Below are 7682 nucleotides of genomic sequence, written 5' to 3'. Positions count from 1 at the left end.
GTTGCACCCCTCACAGACCAAACTGTTACTCACATTTACTCTGAGAGTTCCATTAATGCTTCATTTACTCCTGTAAATTAAGTATTGCTCAACTCAAACTCAAGCAGTTTCCATCTAAAGAATCTAGAGTTAATACTCTTGTCCTAGACAAGTTTTTAGCCACTTCTTGCTCTCAAACCAACAGAATTCATTGTGTTCAACCCAGCAAGGCATCATTTCTCCAGAACTGTAGGGTTAATTAGGAAATACACACACAAATATATATATATATATATATATAGACATACACACACCCCTGTCTATTGGGCTGTACTGAGAATATCCATCAAAGCTGAACCTCTGATTGCCTTTCCAAGTTCACCACTGGGTCTTTCCAGCCCTGGTTCCTAGTTGCAGCTTCCTGTCCCAGAATGCCAGATCATTTCCCAGAAGGTGCTCCAAACCTTATTTCTCCTGGGTCTGGTTCCTTGTTTGATGAAGAGAACTCTCCTGCCCACATGCCTCCTGACTAATTATACCATGCTTTAACTGTTGTTCATTATTTGATAAAGCAACAGAGAGAGAACTCCAGCAAGTCATCTACCTCCACATTTGTTTTCATGATTCCCTGCTTGTGTTTTTTCTTGTTTACATCTTCAGTTCTGTACAATGGGGTCCTGTTAGTAAAGCACAGCACACTGGTGTGCATAGCAAGGAACACTGAGCAAGCCAGGAGGACTCAAAGGGCCTCTTAACACATTTGCAGTGAAAATTTCCTGCAGCATAATAGGCTTGGTGCCCACTGACACCCACTAGAAAGTTGACTAGTGACAATTTGTTATTCTAGTCAGACTTGTTCCCAGCCACTCCTGACATTCAGAATTGTAGTAAGAAAGTATATTTTTATTATACTGAAAACACTCTTTGAAACAGATTTAGAATTGCAGGAGATCTATTGATGTAATTCATCTCAGCTGAAACTACAGAGCAGTGTGAGGCTTTTCCTTCCCTTCTGTGTTTGCATATTTGACAGTAGCTGTTTCTGTATGCTTAAAAAAGTGATGTGTCTGTCAGTTATTATTTAATTCTCCTCTCAATCACATTAGGCTGAACAAAGACAGGTCAATTACATACTCTTCTTTAAAAGACACTTTCATTAAAATCAAGTTTGATCAAGAATCAACATTATTTGAAGTCTTTTCTCCTGTCATCCCTAAAGCACACAGAGATTAGCACTGAAGTTCCTTAGCCAGAAGCAGTGGAGAGACTCCCTTCCCTAACCTTTCTCTGGAGAGGAGGACATGGCAAATGCAAAATTCTCATGTTATAAACTGTGTTTTTGGTAGGATGGTACTATATCTTCTGGATAGATTTTGACCACATTGAAATTATATTAAATAATACAAAAGCCCATCAAAACATTCCAAATATTCATATGAAGATGGGCCCATTTTTGAGCCCAAAATGTATCTTGCAGAATTTCATCTGCTTTCTGAGTGAGGATGGTTTTCCTAAAACTTATGTAAATATTAAAAACCCTTAAATATTTGTTACATGCAAATGGCTTCCCAGAAGTTAAAAACAGTGCAAAAGATTGACGTCTGTAAGAATTACTTGGGGAAAAAAAGAAAGAATATCTATTTAATAAAGAATCCAATCAGATTGAATGAACACAAGTTTAGTGTACCTGCTGTTCCAAGAGTAAATCTCCGGGCAGGAGCCATGCTGGGAGTGGAGCTGGGAGATTTTGGATCCAGAGGTAACAGAGGGGATGACAGAAGATCCAGGCCTTTCATTTAGCTGGTAGTTCATGACCAGACTGCATTACCCTCTACTTACCTGCTTTTAGTGAGGAGAGCAGAATACATTTCCTTTAAGCCTGATTTACGTTTGCAGTCTGCTCTCATGCATTTTGGAGAAGTTTTGAAAGACAGAAGATCAATGGAGGACTTTAAACAGAAGATCACCCCCTCTGAAGGTGAAGCAGAAACTGGGACAGTTTCCAAATGTTTAACAGAATCATCTAATACTTCTGGCAGCTCCAGAGATCATTACAGTCTTAAATGAGAAAGCAAATCAGGGAAATATAGCCAGGACATTTAAGGAAAGACTGGCTATTTAGAGAATTAAATACAAATACAAAAAGTGTAGCAAAAGTGTACTACACACTAAAAAAATAATTGTGATGTTGAAATCTCTGGCACCTAAAATTATTATGACAAAAAAAGAGAAGAAGGAAGACCCTCCCTCTGTGCCAGAGCACCACTCAACATGGGAATGGGAAATGGACTGGTGTCACATCCCTGGTTTCAGCACCTTACCACTGAGACAGGTCGCTCTAATTTATCCTGGCTCCTTTAGGTTACTCTAATTTATGCTATCCATGAATGACTTAAAGGATCACAGGCCAGACAAGGATCAGCAAGCAGAAACTAATTTCTGTCCACTTAAAATTCTTTCTTTCAGGCATTTGCAGATAAAAATCTCTTTGTTGGTGCTGCTTCACCATTTCAAAAGGGCTGATAAGGTGGCAACCAATCCAACCTTCCCTCTAGAAGCCTTAGTTGTTTACCATAAGAGAGATTTTTTTCTATTAAAAATACAGCATTTGGAGAGGTTTACATATACAGATCTTTCAGTGGAACATGTTACTTGCTCCACAGACTGTCAGAGCAATTTAAGGTGTTAGTGCAGGTGATGTTTGGAAACAGAAGAGATACCTTGCAGAAGGTCAAAGAAAGATAGAGACATTGCCTGAAGATTGTCACAGAGGTGATTTTCACACAGCACAATAAAAAAAAAAATAGAGCATGGAACAGAGCTGCAGAAGAAGGAAATTAAATAGTGAAAGGAAACAAGGACAGAAATTCAGCTAAATATACATTATAAAACTCAACATTCTAGTGCCAATGAGCTACTAATCTCAAGCAGGTTTGATCATGGTCTATTGTTTCTTTCCTTCAAGCTCATGTAGATTTTCAGAATTAACCCTTCCAGCTCCTCCATTGTAGGTCAGTGCCACACAGGAGCTAAATCTCCTCAAAATCTCACCAAGAACATGCCAGCTTTGGTCACAACAAATTCTTCATGCCTGCTACAATAGAGCCAAACCAGAAAACAACAATTTCTGTGGAAATGTATAATCTTTCTAGCTTTGTGATAGCTATTTAGATGAAATGCCTTCAAGTGAAAAAGCACACTGTGTCACAAGGCACTTTGGGGCACAGAGGCTCATCTCAGGCACAGGAAAAGGCCCTCCCTGTTACCCAGAGATGCTCCCAGCCTGTTCCCATAGACTGCCCTGAACAAAAAGGAACATGTGCACAGGCAGAGCTGACAGAGGTTTACAATACAAACAGATGCTGTGAATACTGCCTGGGCACTAATCAACAAGCATCAGGGTTTCAAGAACAACACATTTGCAGAGTGATTTTTCTTATTTTAACGTGCCTAGAAGTAAACAAAGCAACTTTCATTGAGGGGTAAATCACATCTATTTGTAGTACAAAGTCCACAGGACTCCTGTCAATCACAAGCAGTATAGAAACATTCATAGGCTAATCATGGCTAAGCTAATTTTGGCTCTTTCAGAGCCAAATTATGGTGGCTTGTGCCAAACCTTATTATAAATTAATTGCAGTCCTAGTGCACAGTCAGGAATTCGAAAGGCAATACAGAAAGGTGTTGCTGCACCTGGACACCATTCAGAGTTCTGCTATTCAGTTTTTCATCTTAGCTAGAAAAAAAAACAAAGCACATCAGGCATAATGCCATTAAAATTGATACCCAAACCATCCAAGAAATTACTGCAGAATGTTTTGACAAATTAGGCATTAAAAGTCTCCTTTTGCAACTCAGATGCTTTAGAAGTAAAGACTGAAGAATAGTTTGTGGTAGAATTCTCAACTGGCCTTTCAAGTCCTCCTCCCCAAAAAAACAAAAATGATTTTGAGTGCAAACCCACAACCATGGGGCAAGCACAGAGCCCCTTGCTCTGGGGGCAGGTGCCTGCTGGGATGCACCTCCCTGCCCCAAGTATGGCTCACATGCAGTCATCTCCAACTGCTTGGTGCTTCTTTTGACAGAAGGAAGCAAAGTTGACCTAGTTTTGACAGTTTTTGATGAGATGAGGCTAAAAAAGTTATAAGGAATTTTTGCTGAGAAGAATTTGTCCATAAGACAAAGGTTCCAGCAATTGTTCTTCCAGTGGCCAAGGGGTTTGGGCACTGCATGTTGAAGCCTGTTTAAAAGATCAGGAGGGAAAGTAGAGATCAAATTCATCTGAGTTCAACTCCTTGCCCAGCAGCACACTGCTTGTTATTGCTACAGCTAGGATCAAGTCAGAATTGATCCCAGAACAGAGGAGGATTTTCACTAGGTAGAATACAGTGTCCAGGTCACAACTCAAACTCTTCCTAGTCGATTTTGGCCCAACTGCAGTACTCAGTCTTTCCAGTTGTCTGAAGACAACTGGCCAGCTGATCCTAAAAATCCTCCCCACCCAATCAGTCAAACAAAAAGCCATGTAGAAAAAAAGCAAATTTTGAAGCAAGAGTAAAATAAAAATAAAACATACAGAAAGCAAGCACCCATCTGTCCTGTAATCAGTCCAATATATTGAGAGCCATCACCTGGTAGCTGGCCAGTCTACCCTGGCAATGACATCATTTGTTAGCAGAATCCCCACTGCTTCAAGGGCTGCTGGCATTTTGCATGATGTAATTTCAAACTTCTATAATTATCTGCTCAATTAAAAGAAAGACTAACTTCACACAAGTTTTTGGCCTTGATCTGATAGCAACACTGGCCTACATGCTTAGGTCTGATATATATAGCAAATACTGCTAAGCTTGTCTTAACATCTAAGCCTAAATATAAGCAGGCTCTTAAGCATGCCAATGCCTCTACAGAAGTATTTTTTTGCTCTATAAATTTAATGAGTAATGCTATCAGTTAGTCAACAGCCTAAGAAATGTATTAACCTCCTGAAACATCAAACTTGTTATTAAAGCTAAAATTGAAGTCACTTGTTTTTTTGACTGCCTGACTTTTGACAAACTGATCCTAATAATTTTCTTGACTTAACTGGTATAACACTCTAAAATTTCTTTTTTTTTTAATTTTGCCACAAATACATAAATCTCCATATCAACTCTTCTGATAGAAACAGCACTGAAAGAATCATTAAAAAATCTTGAAAAAGAAAAGCAAGTTTAAGGATGTTAATGGTAAATAAAGATAAAACAGAAAAAATAATTTCTTCACTGCCTCCAAGGTCTCACTGACTTTTACTGACTTAACAGATAAAAAAGGAAAATTCAGGGAAAACCAGGACCAAACTGAAGTACTTGGCAGATTTATTTAAGAAAAGAGCCTATTAAGCCACTTAAAAGTGAACTGATATGCATGGGTTATCATCTACTCCTTGTCTTCAAGGTTAGAGACTGTTTAGCAGAACTCTGCCAAACGCCAGTTATCTGAAGGGAGCTAGAAATCATCTCTGCTGATGACAGACCTCTGAGCAGATGGTAAGTAAATCAAGGTCCTGATGTGAAATGTTAAAGCTTTTATGCTGGAAGACACTGTTAAAGCATTATCCAGGTTAAATCAGATTCTGAAAAATACCAGTTTACCAGTAGGCAGGCGTGAAGTCTTCCACTGAGGAATTCTACAAGTTTGGAGGCTTGGTTTATTTGGGGATTTTTTTTTGTTTGTTTTTTTAGAAAATACTCTAAAAGATAACTTAGTTGGGTTTTTTGTTGGTTTTGTTTTTGGGTTTTTTTTTTAATTTTGAGCAGCCATTGGAGTAGTTCTAGCAAAGGGGAGGGTCAGCTAGGGAAGGTAGGGCCATTTTTTTGTCATTAAAAAAATTTGTCATCCTTTTTCTTTAGGCCAGTAGGATATAAAAAAGGTAGGCATCACTGAGAATATAGTTGGACAACAGAGTAGATTTTCTTCTAAAATTCCTACTTAGATATGCCCTGACATTTAAAACAGTATCTTGGCACCTCAACCTTTGGAAAAGATCTAATACCACAGAAATAAAATAAATACTTTACTCTGCTTTAAAGAGTACAGTAATCAAAGATCTCTGCTAGACCCACGTGGGAAGACTGGGAAAAGCTCTGTAAGTAATTCTGTGTAACTACAGATGGGGTGAACCAATTTCATTGAAGCAGAGGAAGCAATAATGCTCCTTTAATTTGCAGTGAACAAATCAGCTTGACTACCAAAGTTAAAGCACCAAAATTTAGTGGCATCACTACGAGAGAGCAACATCCATTGATTTGATAATTTGGACTGCTAAAATTCATGATGAACCTACATCAAATAGAGATTATGACTTAGTGACTTGGGTCAGTGCCCCATCATGGTCCATGGCTGATCCAAGCCCCTCCTGTTGCAGAAAATTGCCTTGAAAATCATGTTGAATTGATTGACAACACTGAACACCTGATTCAAGTTCATGGTTACACTCACAGCTAAATCCCACCAAACCCCTTTGTTCTGCAGCCACAACATTCAGCTTCTCCAAACCTTGAAGTCCCTATGGGAATACTATGGGTAAGGGCTCATTATAAAAAAAAGCAAAAACAAACAAACAAAAACCAGTCACAAATCATTTCTAGAACCTATCCAAAGGACTTGGATTTAATAAATTACAGAAAGTCACAAGCTACCAGAGACTGTTCTTTCATTGGAAAACACACAATACACACAAACTAATACACAATATTTTTCTTTAAATTTTTCTTTGGACACTTAAACTTGCAACCCAAGTATTTATGTACCAGCTTCAGAAGCAGGTTTTGCAAGCTCTTTTCAGGGACCTGAAAAGCTTCATGTGGCTAGAGATTGCACTATTGCGTTTTCTTATGCAGTGGTGTGCACTGTTCTAGGCACAAATTTTAAATTTCTATCCTGCCAGTAGTATGCCTCTACCTTCTCCCCCAGCCCCCATCTTGCACAAGAAGATCCATAATCCCTGTGCTAATGCTTCCATTGTCCTTTAACTTCTGGAGTCAATTCCAGCTTATGCTCCAAGGAATGGGGGGAGGGAGAAAGAAAAGTACATTTTTGACAAAGACCCTAAGTGATGAATACAGCTACAGGGGGGAGGGATTCCCCCCCAAAACCTTTAGTCTTTTCACTCACTCTCCAAATGCACTGAGATTAATAATGCCTCTGGGCCACTGTATGCAGAAAAAAGATTATAATTGAATACCCTATTTTGATGGGCAAGGAAAAAGAAAAGCAGACAGACAGACAGGGCTCAAAGGCTGAATTGGCCTGGTTTGGCTTTCAGCCCACAGCACCTACAATTATCCTGCAATGATTTTTATTTATCTATTTAGTGTTCCCACTAGGCAGAGAGAGAATCTAGTATTAATTTAGTGCTCGTGGTTAGAGAGAGAGAGAGCCTTAAATTGAAAAATGTTATTCAAATGGATAATGAAATGTGGTTGGAGCCTTAATGTCCTGCTTTGAATGAAAATAGTACAAACCAGAGCTCTTCGGCAAATGTTTTGCAGTCTCAGAGTTTATGCAAAAATTCTGCTAAATTACATTTTTACAGAACAGCCTTACCAATGTAGCACCAGCAGACCTTTACATAGACAAGCAGCTAAGCTGTTGCCAAGCATCCCAGAGCCTCACAGCAAAACAAGAAGTGAAGGGCAGGAGCAGGAGAGAAAAAGCAGCTC

The sequence above is a fragment of the Agelaius phoeniceus genome, chromosome 13, assembly GCF_051311805.1.
Source record: "Agelaius phoeniceus isolate bAgePho1 chromosome 13, bAgePho1.hap1, whole genome shotgun sequence".
NCBI lineage: Eukaryota > Metazoa > Chordata > Aves > Passeriformes > Icteridae > Agelaius > Agelaius phoeniceus.
Note: the sequence above shows the minus strand (reverse complement) of the source record.